This window comes from Primulina tabacum, chromosome 2, assembly GCF_025594145.1.
Source record: "Primulina tabacum isolate GXHZ01 chromosome 2, ASM2559414v2, whole genome shotgun sequence".
NCBI classification, from domain to species: domain Eukaryota; kingdom Viridiplantae; phylum Streptophyta; class Magnoliopsida; order Lamiales; family Gesneriaceae; genus Primulina; species Primulina tabacum.
In genome coordinates this window covers 37,550,032-37,572,091 of record NC_134551.1, presented here as the reverse complement: position 1 = coordinate 37,572,091, position 22,060 = coordinate 37,550,032, and the positions used below count along the sequence as shown (strand labels likewise).

Below are 22,060 nucleotides of genomic sequence, written 5' to 3'. Positions count from 1 at the left end.
AGAATCAAGCAAACAAAATAATGGTATAGAATAGAGTACATATCCTAGAAACCACAAATAAAAAAGAAATCATAAAATTAAAAATTATTAAATCATGACACGACGTTCTCCGAATAATCAAATAATAACAGAAGACATGAAGATGACAACTTGGATAACTAAAATATCACTAATATAAAATATATCACAATGAAAACAATTCATCTCAAGCAATTATCTCAACAATAAAATATATCCCAATGGCAACACATTATCTCAACAATAAAATATATCTTAATGGCAACAATTCATCTCTATCAATCAACAAATTTATCCCAAGAAGAAACTCACCACCTTCTCCAACTGTGGATCATCGCAATCGACTATTTCTTTCATGTACCTCATCACATAATATCCACATTCAACCGAACCACTTTGTTTCATATTACTCTATAATGGAATTGAAAAGTTAATGCAACAATCACAATCTAATTAATAACCACTACCAATTCATGTATTCATAAATAAGTACGATACATACCGTCAATATTTTAAAACCTGGCCCTTTAGAAATACCCTTCGAGGCATTGTACATCTTCACCCCACTACATTTTAAAAAGTAAGAAGTTATTTTTTTGCATATTTATAAGTTAATGTATTCAAAATCAACATAAGCTACTACCTACTTTGTTACAATAGTTTTCCATATATCATCTCGGTTCCTGTTAGACGTAGAATCCAATAAATATATCATATTCTTATCTTCGTTGACGATTGTCAAGATTCAATGGTACCTGAAAAAATGAAATCACAGCATTGACTATCATGAAGTAGAAATCTATAAATAACTAAATTCTTACCCAGTGTTGTATGGGATGAGGCAGATGCTATCTCTACACACTGCTTCCAACTGGTCAGCAATATGTTGTGATAAGTCACGGCCATCTGTGCCAATCGGGCATGTAGGTATATTACCGGGATCCACAAACGAAAAATAATCAGCCTTGTCTTTTTTTTTTCAAATATTTGTAGAGGTGACTGCATGATATAGATGCACAAATATATCTTTTAGAAAATTTTCAAAATATGAACAAGTACCACAAAAAATATTATATAAATGCACAAATATTGTAAGTTAGACATTATATATACCCATGTAAACTAAAATTTGTCTGGCAACTATCTCCCTTATCTCCATAAAGCGTAAGATATCTTCTCTTAGCAACCGTATGCTTTTAGGACGTCCAAACATAGCGTCCTCAAACTCAATGTATATGGTATCCGATTCATTCAGCAATCTAACAACATGAGAGTAGATATACTTGCACGACATGGGTAATGTTTTCTCAATTTCTTTGAACTTGTCGCACTGACCAAGAACATTCCGCAAGCGCAAATGATTGAGGTTTCCCCTTCCTCTACAATTTAAAATATTATTCATACAAGTATTTTAAAATAAAACATTGTTCGAGCAACATATCTGACAGTTGCAAACACAAAGTCAAATGAAAACCTAAATTACCTTTGTCGTTGGAAAAATAACCAATTCTTTAGGCCAACCAACAATGACTCCAACATCATCATTGATGATTGTTGGTCCAAAATTTATTGGGATCGGAAGCTGTGCTTTTTCATCTAAGACAACATCAATAGATACCTTGAAGTTCTCTTCCCCAAGTGGAACATGGTGAATCATAACATTTGGACCTCCTTCTGATATTATTGTGCCATAAGCCACCATGTTTTCACCTTCTTTTACAGCCATGTGACATTTTTTCCCCTTTCAAGAACAAAAAGACATGACATATTTTTATATGGAGGTGAATAGAATTTAATTGACATTAAATTTAGAGACATACAATCTTCGTATTTGAAGTGCCGCAATCATAAACTTCTTCCACATCATCTGACAATTTTGAGTCTTTCACTCTTGAGAACTTGTTTGATGCTACAGTCTCAGAAGATCGATCATTGATTAATGGAATCACAGCAGCAAGTTGAGAACTCAACATCTCCAATTCAGCTTTCAAACTTTTAGTCACCTCCGATTGTGCTTTTACATTTTCAATCACAGCTTTTGAGATTGTTTCTCTTTTCTTTCTTGGAGTTTTAAAATATACTTGTGGTTTTACGAAACCTCCCACATCTCGAACCCTTCCATAGTGTTCTTGGCTTCCTAAGGCAGCGATTAACACGCCATTCATTCCAGAAGATTTGAACTCTCCTTTGCCTTTCTTTTCCAACAATTCATCCTACAATTGGAGACATGACAAATTAATTCACAAACTACAATGTTATTTATCTAGGCAATATGGCGATTGAATAAAACTAAAAATTTACAATTTTTTCAGCTACTTCTGATGTCTCCGAACATGTTATGTTGCCAGATTTGTCTTCTCGAGCTTTATGCCAAAGCACAGATCTTTCAACTTCCTCATCTTCAGCAACCAATTTTTTGTTCCGCTACAATTTCAAAACTCATATGTTTAATAACATGAAGAACATGCTAAAAATTACAAATATATTGCTCTGTTTCTTACCAGTTCAGCCTCCAAGCCGATGTAACCCTTGCGAGACATTCTGTGGTGATATTTACAATGCATGGTCCGTTGTTTTTGTTTTTCATGAGTAACCTGCATCATTATGTTGGCTCAGTTAAGTATTGAATTTAATAAATTCGTGAGGAAACATATCAATTATTAAAGTACCTCCCATGATGGATCCAGTCTCGCATTTAAAAATGCTTTCCAATCCGCTAGTGGGAGTTGATACTGACTTGGTGGAGAAATCAATTTTTCAGGATTATCTTTATTCGGCCAAACAAATCTACTAGTCAATTTGTTTTTGAAATCTCGCCACTTCTGAGATGCTGAATTCATCACAGCATACTCACTTTGTGGCGCTAGTTCAAAGACATTCTGCAACAAAAACAGATTAGTTAGAGGTGCAAGTATGACTGTAAATTCAAATTGAAGCTTGTACTTACCAAAATCTCTTCCCACAGTTTTTGTTTTATGTTTTCTTGAACTTCAGGCCATGACTTTATTCTGATTGGCACCATGGCTCTAGCAATAGAACCAATGTATGATTGTAAAGCCCTTCCATTTGCATTGTATGTGTGAAGGGCCTAAAACTCCTTTCTTGAAAATTTGCGGAAAATTAAAAATTTTCTTTTTAAAAGAACTTAAATGGCCTCATTCATAAAATCACTGGTGAATCAAGTTCAATATTTCAAAATATTGCAGCGGAAGAAAATTAAAGTTTTGCCAACAACAACGATTTAAAAATATCCAACGACTGATAAAATTGTTTGCGGAAAAAAATAACAACTGCTGCTCTGAGGTCCTCGGGTGCCACTACTGCCAACCCAAGCTGGCTCACTGGTCCCCACCCTCGGCCCTGGCCTCATCAGTACCTACAACAATCAAGTCTAGTGAGCCTAAAGACTCAGCATGCATATATCGCAGGTAACGAGTAAAAATCTGAATTTAAAATATGCATGAGTTAACATATCATGTCCTGAGGCATGCTGAAAATAATATGTACTGAGCAATTATAATACGTGCATAACTGAACTGGAAATCACTGTAAAAATATTTGCTCCTTGGAGCCTGTACTGAAATATCTGGTAAAATTTTCTGTTGAGATTATGTTTTACGCCTGTGGCCACTGCACTAAGCTGAACTGATCGGTAACTGGCTACCGGGGAGGCTGAAACTGAACTGAGCTGGCCGGTCACTGGCGACCGGGTGGTACCATACTGAACTGATCGGTCACTGGCGAGTTGGCAAGTCCTAGTTTGTTCTTCTAGGGGTGTGGCCGAAAATGCATGATAAATGGTAGGGGGAAAATTGATTATCTAGTAATTTAATAACCCTTAAAAGCCTTACTAATCCTTTAATTAATTTAGTGAGCTAACCCTTTAATTAAATAACTTAAATGAGTTCATTTCTTAATCACCTCAAATAATTAAATTAAATCCTCAAACCTCCCTTACTAACTTAAATGAACTTACTTGCTAGCTAAATTAACTTCTGGAAATATTTCTCAAATCTTAAATTCTATCTCAAAACTCCAACTCCAGTCCGGCCTCACTGAAATAACTGAAATGCTAAAAATCAAACTACTGAACTGAAATAATGAATAATTAACTTCAAATAAATGCATTTAAAATAATTATGCAATGAAGTCAATTAAATTTAAAAATCTAGAATTATGCATGACTTATACGTCTACTGATTTACGGGTTCTACAATCCTTCCCCCCTTAAATAAATTTCGTCCTCGAAATTAGAACTCACCGAATAACTCAGGGTATCGACTTCTCATCTCCGGCTCAGACTCCCACGTAGCTTCCTCCTCTGAATAGTTGAGCCATTTGACTTTGACTCGCTTAACCAACTTGTTCCGAAGTTTCTTCTCCTGTCTGTCTAGGATCTGCACAGGCCTCTCCTCATAAGATAAGTTCGGAGTAAGCTGCAACGGCTTGAAATTCAGCACATGCGAAGGATTTGCCATATACTTCCTCAGCATGGAGACGTGAAAGACATTGTGTACTCCGGCCAGATTTGGCGGAAGAGCCACACGATACGCTAGCGTCCCAACTCTGTCGAGGATCTCAAACGGTCCAATGAATCTCGGACTGAGCTTCCCTTTCTTGCCAAATCTCATGACACCCTTCATAGGTGCCACTTTCACGAAGACATGATCGCCCACTGCAAACTCTAACTCTCTCCTCCGCTGATCGGCATAACTCTTCTGTCGGCTCTGAGCAGTCCTCATTCTATCACGAATCTTGACTACTACCTCTGCTGCCTGCTGAACAATCTCTGGACCCAACTCTACTCTCTCTCCTACTTCATCCCAATGAACAGGAGATCTACACTTGCGGCCATACAGCGCCTCATACGGAGCCATACCTATAGACGATTGGAAACTGTTGTTATAGGTGAACTCTACCAATGGTAAGTTCGACTCCCAACTCCCAGAGAAATCAATGACGCAAGCACGGAGAAGATCCTCTAAGATCTGAATAACTCGCTCCGACTGTCCATCTGTCTGCGGATGGAAAGCTGTGCTAAACAGCAACTTCGTACCCAAAGTCGAATGCAAACTCTTCCAAAACGAGGAAGTGAATCTGGGATCTTTGTCGGATACGATAGAAACTGGAATATCGTGGAGTCGGACTATCTCTCGGATATACAGCTCTGCATACTGAACCATGGTGAAAGTCGTCTTAATAGGCAAGAAGTGCGCTGATTTGGTAAGACGATCTACAATCACCCAGATAGCATTCGATCCTCTGGCTGACCTCGGCAATCCGGTCACAAAGTCCATGGTAATGTTCTCCCACTTCCACTCGGGAATAGGAAGAGGCTTGAGCAAACCTGCTGGTCTCTGATGCTCGGCCTTCACTAACTGGCAAGTCAGGCACTCGGATACAAAACGCCTGATGTCCTTCTTCATCCCTGGCCACCAATACAATAGCTGCAGATCTTTGTACATCTTCGTACTCCCAGGGTGAATGGAGTACGGGGACGTATGGGCCTCTGATAAGATGTCTGCTCGGATAGAATCACTGCTGGGAACCCATATCCTATCTCGGTATCTCACAATACCGTCGCTGACTGAATACAAAACACTGCCCTTGGCTTCATCTCTCTTCTTCCACTGTGCCAACTGCTCATCTGCGGTCTGACCACTGCGAATACGGTCCAAAAGGGAAGACTGAATGGTCAAGGTAGATAAACGAGGAACTCTACCTCGCGGATAAGTCTCAAGATCAAACCTTTGCATCTCAATCTGAAGAGGTTTCTGCATCGTCAAATGAGCCATCACTGCGACTTTCCTGCTCAAAGCATCCGCAACTACATTAGCTTTACCCGGGTGGTAGCTAATGTCACAATCGTAGTCTTTCACAAGCTCCAACCAACGCCTCTGACGCATGTTCAGCTCCTTCTGCGTAAAGAAATACTTGAGGCTCTTATGGTCGGTAAAGATCTGACACTTCTCCCCATACAGATAGTGCCTCCAAATCTTCAAAGCAAAAACTACGGCCGCTAACTCCAGATCATGGGTAGGGTAATTCTTCTCGTGGATTTTCAGCTGTCGAGAAGCATACGCTATCACTCTCCCATGCTGCATCAAAACTGCACCTAAACCAAGCTTCGAAGCATCGGTATAAAGGACAAACTCACCAGATCCTGACGGTACAGCCAAAACGGGTGCTGAGATAAGAGCTTGCTTCAAAGTATCGAAGCTCTTCTGACACTCCTCGCTCCACACAAACTTCACATTTTTCTTTGTCAGTGCTGTGAGTGGAACGGCGATAGTGGAGAATCCCTGGATAAATTTCCTGTAATATCCTGCTAGCCCAAGAAAACTGCGGATCTCTGATGCATTCTGAGGCACAACCCAATCTCTGACTGCTGCAACTTTCGCCGGGTCTACCTCAATGCCACTGCTAGAAACAATGTGGCCCAAGAACGCCACCTTCTCTAACCAGAATTCTCACTTACTGAACTTTGCGAATAGTTTATGTTTCTGCAATGTCTGCAACACTGTGGTCAGATGCCTGCTGTGCTCCTCCCGACTCTTGGAGTAGACGAGAATGTCATCTATGAACACTATCACAAACTGGTCGAGGTACGGCTGAAATACGCGATTCATTAGATCCATGAAGATCGCTGGCGCATTCGTCAGACCGAACGGCATCACTAAGAACTCGTAGTGGCCATAACGAGTCCTGAAAGCTGTCTTCGAGACATCAGCATCTCTCACCCTCAACTGGTGATAACCGGAACGCAGATCTATCTTGGAGAAAATCGAAGCTCCCTGCAACTGGTCAAACAGATCCTCAATCCTCGGCAGTGGGTATTTATTCTTCACTGTAACCCTGTTCAACTCCCGGTAGTCAATGCAAAGCCTCATCGAGCCATCCTTCTTTTTCACGAATAAGACCGGCGCGCCCCATGGAGAAAAGCTCGGGCGAATGAACTCCTTGTCGAAAAGTTCCTGGATCTGCTTCTTAAGCTCTGCCATCTCTGTCGGTGCTAGTCGATATGGCGCTTTGGATATCGGAGCCGTACCTGGCATAAGCTCAATGGAAAACTCCACCTCTCTCTCTGGTGGCATACCAGAGACGTCTTCGGGAAAAACGTCTAAGAAATCTCTGACAACCGGAACATCTGAGGCTGACTGGCTGGGTTCCTCGGGGACAGATAAAAGGTTGCTAGAAATGCCCGACACCCTCTATGCATGAGCTTCCTAGCCTGAACATAAGGAATAATGCCCGGTAAAGAAAAGTACCTGTCCGGCTCAAATAAGAACTGCTCCATTCCAGGCGGTCGGACAAGAACGGATCTCCGCTGGAAGTCTATCAACACTCTGTTCCTCAATAGCCAGTCCATCCCTAGGATGATGTCAAATTCCGGCATCGGTAGCACAATCAGATCCGCATAAACAAGATTACCGTGCAGCTCAAGGTCTATATCTCGGATAACATTGGTAGCTGCCATCTCCTCGCCTGACGGCAACTCTACTGAAAAGGCTGTATCTAGCCCAATGGTCTGGATCTTGAGAAATTTTGCAAAGATCTCCGAAATAAACGAGTGAGTGGCCCCTGGATCTATCAAAGCCTTGGTAGCGGAACCAGATATAAAAATTCTCCCTGAAAGAGCGGAGCTCTAAGTTGAATCCCACTACAAGATCTAAACTTATAGACATGCAAAGGTCTAGGTTCCTCTAGCTTAATTTCCCCGAAATAAATCTGAGTAGAGCATGCAATCCTATAACAGTTCTAAGTTCAAAAATCTAAATCCCGATTCCCAAAATGCTGAAATTCGAATAATATCTTAAAGTTTAAAGGTACCTGTCAACAACATAGTCTCCGGGTTGGTTTCCGCGGCATGGAGAGCAAAAACTCTGCCTTGGGTAGGCAGATTCCTCTGAGGGCACTGCAGCAACATGTGGTCTGGACTTCCACACTTAAAACACTTTCCTGAGCAAGCCATACATGCTCCAGGATGGCGACGTGAGCACCTGGGACAGACTGGGTGCTCCTGAGTCCTCGGGGCTGGGCGTCCCCGCTGCTGCTGCTGCTGTTGCTGGCCTCGGTTCCTGGGCGGTCCATGAAAAGGCCACTTATTCTGCTGCTGATGCTGATGAGGAGGAGGGCGGTGCGGTGCCTAGACTGGGCGCTTGCCCTGGCGATCCCTCTCGATATCCCGCAGATCCTGCTCCGCGGCTAAGGCCTTGGAGACGGCAATCTCATAAGTAGCAGAGTCAGATACCCTAACATCCCGGCGCAAGATCGGCCGTAAACCCACCAGGAAGTGCATCAGCTTGGCTCTGGCATCATTCGCGATCAGGGGCACAAAGTGACAGCCCCTCTCGAACTTACGGATAAACTCCGTAACCGACATATCTCCCTGTCTCAGGCTCATGAACTCGGTGGTCAGCCGTGTGCGAACCTCCTCAGCAAAATACTTGGAGTAGAAAACCTCCGTAAAGCGGGTCCAAGAAAGTGTAGCCAAGGTCAGGGCTACTGAAGCTCCTTCCCACCATAAGCGGGCGTCTCCAGTGAACAGGTAGGTGGCACATCGGACTCGGTCTGCATCTCTCAGCTCCATAAAATCGAAGATAACCTCGAGGGATTTGATCCATCCCTCGGCAACCATGGGGTCAGATGCCCCAGAGAATTCCTTCGGGCGCATCTTCATGAATCGCTCATAAACAGCCTCGGGCCCTGTCGGCCTGGCTGCGGCTGCGGCTACGGGTGCGGCATTGCCCCCCGCAAACTGTGCGAAGAACTGTTCCATCCCAGCTAACATCTGGGCACTCATGTCCGGTGGTGGCGGTGGAGGAGGTGGTAGGTCTCCCTCCGGTCTACGCTCCTCTCTGTCCTCTAGGCGAGGCTCCACCTCTCTGTTGCGCTCTAAAATGCGTCTAGGGGGCATACTGTTCCAACATAACCCATACGTAACTAACATGCATAATTCCATACTTTATTTTAAATGAACTCTGAAATACTGAAAATCTGGAAGCATGCTGACAAAATAATTCATGCTTTAACTAAAATGCTGAACAAAATGCTGAACTGAAAAACTTACAGACCAAAGGCGTGGCTTCGTGAGCTTCTCTCGGTCAGTAGTAGTGAAACCCTATACAGAACCACCGCTCTGATACCAACTGTGAAGGGCCTAAAACTCCTTTCTTGAAAATTTGCGGAAAATTAAAAATTTTCTTTTTAAAAGAACTTAAATGGCCTCATTCATAAAATCACTGGTGAATCAAGTTCAATATTTCAAAATATTGCAGCGGAAGAAAATTAAAGTTTTGCCAACAACAACGATTTAAAAATATCCAACGACTGATAAAATTGTTTGCGGAAAAAAATAACAACTGCTGCTCTGAGGTCCTCGGGTGCCACTACTGCCGACCCAAGCTGGCTCACTGGTCCCCACCCTCGGCCCTGGCCTCATCAGTACCTACAACAATCAAGTCTAGTGAGCCTAAAGACTCAGCATGCATATATCGCAGGTAACGAGTAAAAATCTGAATTTAAAATATGCATGAGTTAACATATCCTGTCTTGAGGCATGCTGAAAATAATCTGTACTGAGCAATTATAATACGTGCATAACTGAACTGAAAATCACTGAAAAAATATTTGCTCCTTGGAGCCTGTACTGAAATATCTGGTAAAATTTTCTGTTGAGATTATGTTTTACGCCTGTGGCCACTGCACTAAGCTGAACTGATCGGTAACTGGCTACCGGGGAGGCTGAAACTGAACTGAGCTGGCCGGTCACTGGCGACCGGGTGGTACCATACTGAACTGATCGGTCACTGGCGACCGTATAAAATAACACTCCCACATAGTGAATGAACCACAAGCCATATCGCATAAATCTCAAAAATAATCATTTTCTATTTAATGCACGTGGCGTGATGAAAATTCCTGTAATTTTACCAACTGGATTGGATTGGATCTTTCCCAGGCTCGCTGCAACCTAACTGTGCCATGAAAAATATGCAATAGCTTAAACATGACCAACTATGCAATTTACGTTCAAAAGATGCGACTATGACGCCTAATGACTTCGCATTTAATCATGACTCCGAGCCAACCTGAACCGACACTGAACCGACGTATAGTCATGATTAAAATACGCTGAAAAATCATAAAATAATGTTCCTAAAATGATAGGGTCGAAATCTAGGTGAAATGGAGGCCAAAACACGAAACGCTCTTTCGAGAGTCAATTTGGCACATTGCACCGTAAATTCTCGTACGACCTCAAAATGATCCAAATGACAAACGGTCAAAAACATGACCTTCCTAACTCAATGAGGCACTGTCCAGTCCAAGGCCATGGGCTAAAAGCCAACCAAGAACTCGAACGAGCCTCTGAACGACACAGCAACTTGCTGTAATTTCCAGCAGCTGCGCAACTACAAGACTTGCGTTGGTTTCGAGACTATAGGCCATTAGGGGCGTGAACCACCGACCAGAGACTCTTACCAACATCCCAAGGAATGATTTGAACCATGGCTAAGGGCCCTAGGCCAGCCACAATCCGCATCACACCATAACTCAACCGAAGGTTCCAACCGAGAGCAACGTGCATGCGTGTGTAGTGTTTATGCTATGATCGATGTCTCGTGTCGTTCCAATGGCCATTTGATTGACCATGGCACGTTCTAGACATCTAGGAGCATGATATGAACCGTGGCTAAGGGCCATAGGCCAACCAAGATCCACACCAAGCAAACACAAACCGAAACCAAAAGCTGAACAAATGAAGAAGCCGAAGGGGTATAGGGGCTATTGTGATGTTTTTATTAAAAACCGATGAACCATGGAACAAGCCACCAAAAGGGCAACTTAGTCACGTCTTAGACATGCTAGGGGAGTGATCCAACCATGGCTAAGAGCCCTTGGGGCAGCCAAGATCAGATCCTTCCTTCATGACAAGAAACTGAATTTTCGAACAACATTTTCTGCACCTATGGGGACTTGCTGTCATTCTGAATTTCCAGCAAGCATGGGGCTGGTTTGAATGGACCAACATGGTCCTAATGCATCCTAATACATGTATACAAGCCGCCTTGGGAGCCTGGAGTCGATCCAATACCTGAAACTCACAAAACAAAAGAAACCGTGAAGCTTGCCAATAAATTCGAAAATTCTGCATGTGTGGTTTCAAAATGTTTTGACATGGATCTCGATTTTTACTTGAATAAACATGATCATGTACTGAAAAATAAATGATAATATGACTTGAGTGAGGTTTGAAAGAAATCTAGACATGCCTGGTTTCGTTTCGAATGAAAACGAACGAAACGACGACGACGCGGCACGGAGGAGGTGGAGCGCTTCTCTTGTTTACCTTTCTTGCTCTCGATTTTTCTCCCTTTCTCCCTAGCTGTTATTCACGTTTTTTCTACTGAAAATGGGTCTGATTTCGGTGGGGAGGGAGTGTGATGGAGTGGTTATGAGGGGTGAGGAGGATGGTGCAAGATATAAGGATCATATCAAGACCAAGTCTTCATGCATTTGAATTTTGAATTTTGAATTGCTTTCAAATGATCTCTTGGGTGATTCTAGACTATAGTGGCCGATTTTATCATGCCAAACAAGGGTTAGGATAGTGGTCTAGTATTAATTAATTAAGGTGGAAAAATAGCTAAAAGAATTAGCATGCTAATCAACCAAGAATGGGTCAAAGGTGAGTTGGCAAGTCCTAGTTTGTTCTTCTAGGGGTGTGGCCGAAAATGCATGATAAATGGTAGGGGGAAAATTGATTATCTAGTAATTTAATAACCCTTAAAAGCTTTACTAATCCTTTAATTAATTTAGTGAGCTAACCCCTTAATTAAATAACTTAAATGAGTTCATTTCTTAATCACCTCAAATAATTAAATTAAATCCTCAGACCTCCCTTACTAACTTAAATGAACTTACTTGCTAGCTAAATTAACTTCTGGAAATATTTCTCAAATCTTAAATTCTATCTCAAAACTCCAACTCCAGTCCGGCCTCACTGAAATAACTGAAATGCTAAAAATCAAACTACTGAACTGAAATAATGAATAATTAACTTCAAATAAATGCATTTAAAATAATTATGCAATGAAGTCAATTAAATTTAAATATCTAGAATTATGCATGGCTTATACGTCTACTGATTTACGGGTTCTACAGTATGCTGGCCGCCCCATGTCATCATAATCAATCTTTGCTTTTTTCCCCCATCTGGCAGTAGCAATTAGTTTACCCATCAACGTAGGGCCTCGCTTGTTCCTCTGCACGTCTACAGGATGTTCTTCTCCATCAGTAAGTACAGGGTGCTCTGCATTAGTAACTTCATTTATCTTATCATCATGTACTCCTTGTATCATCTCAACTGTTGCATTTGTTTCCTTTTTTTTACGACCCATTGAGCCTTTTTCTACATATTTACATGAATGAAACCAAAGTTAAAACCTATACAATAGCGTTAACCATTAAAATAACATAAACAATAATTCTAATAAGACATGTATAAACATGACATAAATAATAACAGAAACAATAATAACATAAATAATAAACATGACTTGTAGAAACCTGACATAAATAATAAACTTGACATAAATAATAGCAATGAGGTTATGTTTATAGCATAACAAAAAACATGACATAAAAGTGAAAAACATCATTTTTTCTTGTTCGTTTCCCAGCCACCCTCAGTTTCTGATCTAAAGTAACTTTCATGAGCCGGAATACAATGAGTATCAACATCATCAATTGGTCGAGAATCAGGAATACTAGTCCAACCATCATCATCTCCCTCGTAACATCGATTTGTCACAAGGAGTACAATTGACCACCCTTTTTGTAATGGGTAATCAATATAAAATACTTGATTGACTTGACTTGCAAGGACAAATGAGTCATTCTTATGCCCTATTTTGTTCATATTGACCAAGGTGAATCCACATTCATCATTGTCGATTACTCTTTTGTCATTTGCAACCCACGCACACTTGAAAAAATGAACTTGAAATTGATGATAGTCCAACTCCCATATTTCTTCAATCACTCCAAAGAAAGTCACATCAGTCATCAAGGGATTCTTATCTTTGGCACTACAGACAAGCATGGTGCTAGCAACTAGAGAAACCCCACTGTTTTGGCAAGCTCTCTCATCATCACGTGCCTTTGTTTGGTATAAATTTCCATTTATCACGTAACTACTATACTTAATGACTTTCCCACGTGGACCATGATCCAGCCATGTCAATGTTGATGTCGTTCCACCATTGCAGCTATCTATTTCAGCATCCACCTGACATTTATACAATTAATATAGGGTGATTAAAATACTAGCTACAAACTGTTCACCGCAAAATGCATAAAGTAGATTTATCCACCTAACCTTTGCACGAAACCAGTCAATGAACTTCTTATTGTGAGCATCTTGTATCCACCTTTCATCTTTCTCTTTTTTCGAAAAACATTGACTTCAGGAAATATTTATGTTCACTGTGGAAATATTTATATAGCAATTTTTGTTGGATATTAAATATTGACAATCACATGGGTGCAGAATTATAGATTAATGCAATACACTTACATAATGTAGGGAGATACTTCTTCTGTATTTTCCAGCACAGTCAAATGTGCTTGTTGAAGGTCAACTTGTGGCACTATAATTGGTGTTTTGCATGCCAAGAAGCCAGCAATGTTTGATTTGGGATCGCAATTTGATTGAGGGATCCCAATAGGATCAAGGTCATTTAGGTATTCCGAACAAAACTCAATTGCTTCTTCGGTTGAATATCTCTGAACAATGCAACCTTCAGGATGTTTTCGACTGCATACATAACTCTTAAGCACCTTCATGGATCTTTCGAACGGGTACATCCACGAGAAGTACACTGATCCACATAATCGAACTTCTCGAACAAGATGAACTGTTAAGTGAAGCATGACATCGAAGAAAGAAGGGGGGAAATACTGCTCCAATAAGCAGAGTGTAACAACCAAGTCAGATTGCATCTTATCTAACTTGGCTACATCTATCACCTTGCAACAAATATCTTTAGAGAAGAAGCATAATCTTATGATGGCATATCTAACATGTTTTGGTAACGCATCACGTATGAGTATTGGCAGGAAATGCTGCATTAAAACATGACAATCATGAGATTTCAAGCCAATCAATTTCAACTCAGACAAGGACACAAGATTTTTCAGGTTCGATGAGAAACCTTCTGGAACTTTTATATCCATTATCGGCTGACAAACTTGTAACTTTTCTTTTTTTGTGAATGAGCATGCAGCAGGAGGAAGATATGTTCTTTTTTCACCAAATTTAGGTGCCAATTCAGGCCTAACTCCCATTTGAACCATGTCCAACCTAGCTGCCACATTTTCCTTGGTTTTTCCTTTAACATTCATCAAAGTATTAATGAGAGATTCGAAGACATTTTTCTCTATGTGCATCACAACGAGACAATGCCTAACATGCAGGTGTTTCCAATAAGGAAGATTGAAAAAAATTGATTTCTTCTTCCAACATTTTCTGAAATCTGTTGATCAAAAATCTTTTTGTTCTTTACTATCTTTCAAATTATTGTCCTTTGCATTCTTTCTCTTTTTACCTTTCACACTAATCTTCTTTCCGAAAACACACCTTATGTCAGAAAGCTTGTCAAACAAAGCAACCCCAGATAATGGTGTAGATGATTCTCCATGTTCTTCCATACCATCGAACTCTTTCATTTGCCTCCGATATGGATGAAATCGTGGTAGGAATCGTCTATGACCAACAAATGACATTTTCTTCCCATTTTCCAAATGCTTTGCACAAGTATCTTCTTTGCACACTAGGCATGCATAATAACCATGTGTAGTACATCCACTAAGGTTACCATAGGCTGGAAAGTCATTGATGGTCCATAATAAGACTGCTTTAAGAGCGAAAAACTGTCTTCGATAAGCATCATAGACACCATCAACTCCATCCCACAATCGTTGCAAATCTTCAACTAGCACATCAAGATAGACATCTATATTGTTCCCTGACTGTTTAGGCCCTGAAATGAGCATAGTTAGCATGATGAATTTTCTCTTCATACACATGTTTGGAGGCAGATTATAGGTGACCAACATAATTGGCCAGCAACTGTACCGATTACTAAGGTTGCTATAAGGATTAATGCCATCAGCTGCAAGTGCCAGGCGAAGATTTCGTGGTTCACTTTCAAAGTCGGGCCATGTATGATCCACCAACTTCCAAGATGGTGAATCAGCTGGATGACGTAACTGACCGGGAACTCCTGTGGTTTCTGCATGCCATGTTAAATTTTTGGAGGTATGTAGAGATTTAAACATGCGCTTAAATCTTGGTGTGGGAGGAAAATACCACAACACCTTTGCAGGAACACCTTTCTTATCAACGTTCTTCTTGGTTAGCTTCCACCGTGACACGCCACATTTAGGGCAGTTTACGCAGTCTTTATATTGCTTCCTATAAAGAATGCAATCATTGGAACAAGCATGAATCTTTTCATGACTCAACGCCAAACAACTCAATGTCTTTTATACATCATACATTTTGGTTGGCAGGTTGTGATTATCTGGTACCATATCCCCAAAATCCATTAGAAGATCGGAAAATAGAGCGTCACTCATCCCATGCTTTGCTTTGGTGTTGTATAGTTTCACAATTGCACTCAACTTTGTGTAACGCTTACATCAATTATACAAAGGTTTCTCTGCTTCCTCCAAAAATTCCATAAACGCTTTTGGATTTTCTGTATAGTTATGATATGCTGCCTCACACATATTAGTGGTTTCAAAGTGTCCGTGATTGTTACCAATTGGCTCCTTGTTGGTGCTCCATTTACTTTGTCACTTTCAGCAGACTCACCGTGCCAAATCCAATTCACATAATTTTGAATAAAACCATGGAAATAAAGACGCTCTCGAATGGACTTAGCTGGTCTGTTTTTAAGATTTTTACATTTGCAACAAGGACAATGAATTAAATTGGGATCAATATGGGGATTCTCTAAACAACCTCTGATAAACAGTTCCACACCCTCCTCGTATTGTTTTGACCTTCTATCCTAGTGAATCCAAGATATATCCATTTCAATACAGCAAAATACCATAAATATATAACAATTAATTTGATCTAAACCTAAAAATATTACATATAATAATGTCATTTTCAATTTAATTTCTTGAACGCAAAAAAAAACGAAAGAAGACTACCTATTGATGAAAATAAAGCAACATTGTTCCTAATTAAATTTGATTTGAATTACTCTCACATGTGCCGAAAATTAGGAACCCAGAGACGGACAACCGAGGAGACAAAAAGAAATTAACAAATTATCATTCCAATCAATACCATACCTCGGGAAACTGGTGACGGACTAACAAAGGTAAAGCAATATCGTTCCAGTCAAAATGGAGAAGAAACAAAGGCGCAGGGGACGGCGATTGTGTATCTTAGTCGCTTCTTTCGTCTCAATGCTTTGAACGGTGGTGGTGGTGGTGGTGTTTTGCTTCCCTCTCGGTGAGTGGAACGGCGGTGGTGTTGGTGGTTCGAAGCGAACATGGTGTATTTCCAGTCGCAACTTCCTTTTCGGTGCTTGGAACGGTGGTGGTAGTGGTGGTGTTGTTCGTCCCGCCTTCTTCTCTCTCGGTGGTGGAACGGCGGCGGCGGTGCGTGGAATGGTGGCGGCGCGGCGCGGTTCGAAGCGAAGATGACTGAAATTAGGGTTAATTTTGAAGAAAAATGTGGATCGATCGAAATGAGCTCACGCGTCTGAATTGAAGGAATATATATATGATATAATCGATATTAAATTAATTAAACTTATCGGTTCATCTTTTTACTTCAGCATGAACTTATTTTCCTTATTTTTTACTTCATCAACATTTATATGCCGAAGTAAAATATAATAAAAAAATACAGTGAAGCCCGTGTTTTTAAAAATCCGAAGTAAAATATATTATTTTACTTCGCTTGTGTTATTACAAGTTATTGATAACGTATTACTTCGTAATTTATTACTGCCGAAGTAATGCCTGACGAAGTAAAATCCGATTTGTCTACTAGTGTCTGTTAAAGGCTTTAAAGTAGAGGGGAAGGGGCTTCATGTTTTTTTGGGTTTCAAACAAAGCTAGGGCACAGTTTTTGGTTTCCTAGAAGGATGCAGCTCGGCTGCATTTGGGTCACGTCCAGGGGTCTTAAGATAGTTGAGTCATGGTCCTAGATGGGTTGAGGGAAGGGTGGTACAAGGAGAAGGGCAATAGGCGTGTTCCTCGCGATTTCATGGACGCGCGGGTTGGTGGCTGTGCACTCATGGCTAATTAAGGCTGGTCCAGTAGAGACCTAAGGGTTCAATCTAGTTCCTAGGATGGTTGCATAGGGCCTGGACACGTTGGTTGATGGCTAGGATCGAAGGGGCTCAAGGTATGGTAAAGCTAGGGTTTTTTCAAAACTAGGGCAAAATTTCTGTTGGATTTTCCAAGCGTCTTAGATGGCTTGATTTGGGACGAAAAGGGTTAGTTAGGTGTTAATAATCTATGGCTAAAGTTAGGTAAAGTTCGGTTAAGTTTCGAGCCGATTCAGGTTAAAACCGGGACATTGGTTCAAGTTTTAAAATGAATTATGAAATTATTTTATGAGCTTAAGCTTACATCTAAGAAATGTTTATGAGTGTATTTTAAGGTGTTATAGTGAGTTTGGTTGGATTCGGGTCATTGTTTTAAGGTCCAAGGGTAAATTAGGAAAGTTAGGGTTTTATGGGCAAAACAATCATTTTACACTTTAAAAATGTTAGATGTCCTGACAATGTCCTGAATGATTTATTGAATGTTAAAATGTTTTTTTTAAAAGGTTATAGGATTTCATGATAAAAATGATAAAGTTAAAAGATGTGTTGCAGGCTTGATTTAAAAAAAATGATACATATGCATGAATTTTTATAAGTGATGGATATGATGAACGAATACAAATACGAACACAAAAGGATATGATGACATGCAATGCCAATGCTCAGTTGAAGGGTGAGAGTGTCGCTGATGTCTCTGCTACCTGGTACCATGATAATATGTAAGAGTGATCAATCGACCAACAGCTGATATGAAAGTCATAATTAATTATCAGAATTCAATAAAGAAGGTATATGATGAAATGAAAGGTTTTAAAGTTTATGCATGTTCATTAAAAGCTATTTTATTAAAAGTATTTTTCATTGTTGCGTGTGGATGAATACGTACTATTTGTTATCACGGTTAAGGTTTGCTGAACATGGTGTCAATCTAGCCTCCCTCACTTGGGTGCAATTCAAGATCATTTTCTATAAGAAGTATTTTACTGCTGACGTCCGAGGACGCTTGAAGAGGGAGTTTATGACTCTCCGTCAAGGAGACATGTCTGTGGCTGAGTTCAGTAGGAAGTTTGATAGAAGCACAAAAGCTAGAGATGTTGTTGAGAAGTTGAGGCATTTATTGGATGGCTTTCGACCTACTATATGCAATGATGTGATTTTGATGCGACCTGCAGATTATGCAGCTGCCACTGCTTGTGCTTTCCAAGCTGAGCATGCCTTGAATGATATAGATTTTGAGATGCAGTGCAAGATGCAGCAGCACTAGCCGAACTCTCAGCCAGTCAAGGTCAATTTACGGGACCTTCCAAAGCTCAAGGGTAGCCAAATATCCAAGGATATTGGAAGATATCGGGGCAACAAAAGCCACCATAGTTTGGAGCCCCAAAACCTGAAGAGAATGCAATCACCCACACTTTTGCAAGTGCATGAGGGGAACATACAAGTGCTTCATATGCAAGGAGGAAGGACATAAGGCCATTGACTGCCCAAAGAATAAAGGACCAGCTGTTGGCAGAGCTTATGTTATGCATGCAGACGAGGGTGAGGCAGAGCCAGACACGACTCTGATTACTAGTAACCTAATTGTTTAACATTTTTATATTGCTTCTATTGTATGAAATTTTAAATTTGTTAGTAGAATTGATTGGGATAAAGAAGTTAGAGGAAAATAGGTTGCATGTTCTACTTTAGTTGAATTTAAGGGATGACATTGATAATTATAGAATTGGGCATAAATTATAAGCTTTAATAATTTAAAGGAATGAATTGGATCAAAATAAGAATTTTGGATATTAAAAATAGAGTAAACGAGAATTTGGGGCATATATTGCATGAATTCAAAAATCATAGGGGCAAGAGTACAAAAAACAAGAGTTTAAGGGCTAAATTATACATGGCCGAGAACTTCAAGGGCTAAACCGAAATGTTAAGAATTCCGGGGACTGAAATTGAGATGACAGAAAATTCTAAGTAAAAATCTGGAATTTTTAAAAATCTAGGGACTAAATTGCAAGTTTGAGAATTTTAGGGGTTGTTTTACGAATTCTAGAAAACTTGGGATGTTTCTGTAATTTTAGGAATTTTAAGGACCAAAATGGAAAAAATTCGAAGCTTTAAGGGTTTGAGATGCAATATTAAGAAATTTATATGGGAAAATTATGTATTTTCGAAAATTATTAATGGTCAAATGTGATAATTTTTGAAAATTTTGGGTTATTAATGATATAAATTACTTAAGTTTTCAATACGAATGGATTTGATGGTATATTTTTCGCAGGAAGGATATTCATTTTAGGTGTAGCTACCTATGCATTACTGGATTCGAGAGCTACACACTCGTTCTTATCTGAGACCTTCGTAAAGCGACTAATGATTATACCCGAGGATTTGGATTTGAGCTTTAGAATTTCCATTCCTTCTGGAGATCAAGTAGTTACAACGAGTATCGTGAGGAATTAGGAGCTTTGTTTACACAAGAATGTGGTTCATGCAGATCTCATCGTACTCCCGAGGCCTAAGTTCGACATCATTCTTTGCAGGATCTTCCAATGGAGCTTCGATAATTTCTGGTAGATGTCAGTATCTATTAGACCGCCCAACAGGAAATCTTTGATCTTGAGGCTGCAAGGAACAAGCAAATGCCGCACATTATCTCTTGCATCTGTACGAGGAAGCTTATGAGATGAGGCTGCCAAGTTTTTCTAACAAGCGTTATTTCAGTACCTATTCCAGACAGTCAAAAGCTAGAGGACGTTGAGATTGCCAAAGACTTCCATAGCGTCTTTCTTGAGGATGTTTCTTGCTTTTCACCGGACCTAAGAGGTGGAATTTTCTATTGAGTTGATGTCGGGTATAATGTCAATCTCTAAGGCACCCTATCGTCTCGCACTAGCTGAGATGAAATAGTTGAAAGATCAAATTCAGGAGTTGCTGGACAAGGATGGGTTTTATTAGCCCGAGTTGTTCTCCGTGGAGCGCATCAGTATTATTTGTGAAAAAGAAATATGGTAGTATGCGACTTTGCAAGGACTATAGAGAGCTGAACAGAGTCACCATCAAGAATAAGTATCCCTTACGTAGAATCGAGGGTTTGTTTGATCAGTTTCAAGGAGCTTAAATTTTCTCAAAAATAGACCTTCGTTCGGGATACCATCAGCTGAAAGTGAAGGATTCTGATGTTCACAAGACGGTTTTCAGGACTCGACATCGGACTATGAGTTATGGAGATGCCATTCGAGTTGACCAATGCGCCAGCGATTTTCATGGATCTCAAGAATCCCATATTTCAATCGTATTTAGATCTTTTTATCATAGTCTTTATAAATGATATTCTGATTTACTCAAGGGGCAGATGCTCTTAAGAACGGCTCTACGGATATTGCAAGATAGAAAGTTGTTCGCTAAGTTCAGCCAAGTGCAAGTTTTGGCTCGAGAGAGTGGCGTTCTTAGGCCATATTATCCCTAGAGATGGAGTTGAGGTCGATCCTAGCAAAGTTGAGAGAAATTTAGTTAAGTTTCGGTTCGATTCGGACTAAAACCAGGACTCCGGTCCAAGTTTTAAACGAATCAATTAAGTTTTGAAATGGGCTCGGGTTTACGTCTAAGAAATACTTTTAGTTATGTTTTAAGTTGTTTTAATGATTTTGGTCAGCTTCTGGTCGAAAGTTAGAGGTCCAGGGGTAAAACGGTCATTTTGGATTTCCAGGGGCAAAATGGTCATTTTGCACACTGAGTGAGATTTTAGTTCTGCAACGCCTCGATCACAAATTTATCATGCTTTCAATTGTTGATGCATCATGATCATGATTTTTATGAAATTATGAAATATACGTTGCATGCTTGATTTTAAGAAAAATTTACGCATGTGCATGATTTTTATAAGTGATGAAAATGATGATGTTATGAAGGATGGGAACTAGTTGTGACTAGCAATGTATATCTAAATGCTTAAGATGTATATGTAAATGCTTATTATGAGGCCTAGGAACGTGGATGGGTAATATTGTCATTGATGTCCGACAGCCGCCGGGTACCACGGTTTATGTAGATGGATCCATCGTATAATGATGAATGATGATACGAAAGTCACAAATAATGAAATGAATTTATTAAAGGAAATGATGTATAAGTATATGATGATATGATGAGTTGTTTTAACATGTTATGATTTAATATGACACGTTTACATTATGCTTTTATAGTCATGAAAGGTAAATTGATTACAGTATATTTTCACTGATGTGTGCGATGTATATATACTTGTTATTTCCAGTACAGGTGTGTTGTGTCTTTAGACTCACTAGGCGTGTGTGATGCAGGTGAGCATGTTTATGAGGGGAATGGAGGTGCCGAACTCGGAGTAGGCAGGACTGGATGTACGTGCACGACCCGAGGACCACATTTCTTCTGCACACTATGTTTTTATGAGTTTTGAGAGGACATGAGCATTTTTATACTTTGGTTTTGATACGATGATGAGGATTTTCACTTGTTATGTTTATGCATTTTCTGTTGGTCGAGTTTGGCCATTTTAAACTGCATTGTTTTAAGTTGTTAAACATTTACGATTATTTATAAATGGGATATATTTCAGTATGGTTGCATGCGTGCAAATTATTTAAAAGATATTTACGAAAATGTGAGATTTTAATAAAAATCTGCATTTTAAATAAGGTGATGTT

At 39.9% G+C, this 22,060-nt stretch overlaps 2 long non-coding RNA genes across 2 annotated transcripts; both read right to left on the bottom strand.

Moving 5' to 3' along the window:
- Positions 1-408: 408 nt before the first annotated feature.
- On the bottom strand, positions 409-1,013 carry LOC142537915 (uncharacterized). Its single transcript, XR_012818593.1, has 3 exons — positions 666-1,013; positions 521-584; positions 409-429 (listed from the first exon to the last, which is right to left on the bottom strand). It is a non-coding gene; the product is annotated as an uncharacterized LOC142537915 (long non-coding RNA).
- A 1,323-nt stretch (positions 1,014-2,336) lies between these two features.
- LOC142537914 (uncharacterized) lies at positions 2,337-2,710 on the bottom strand. Its single transcript, XR_012818592.1, has 3 exons — positions 2,688-2,710; positions 2,520-2,612; positions 2,337-2,442 (listed from the first exon to the last, which is right to left on the bottom strand). It is a non-coding gene; the product is annotated as an uncharacterized LOC142537914 (long non-coding RNA).
- Between the last annotated feature and the right edge of the window lie 19,350 nt (positions 2,711-22,060).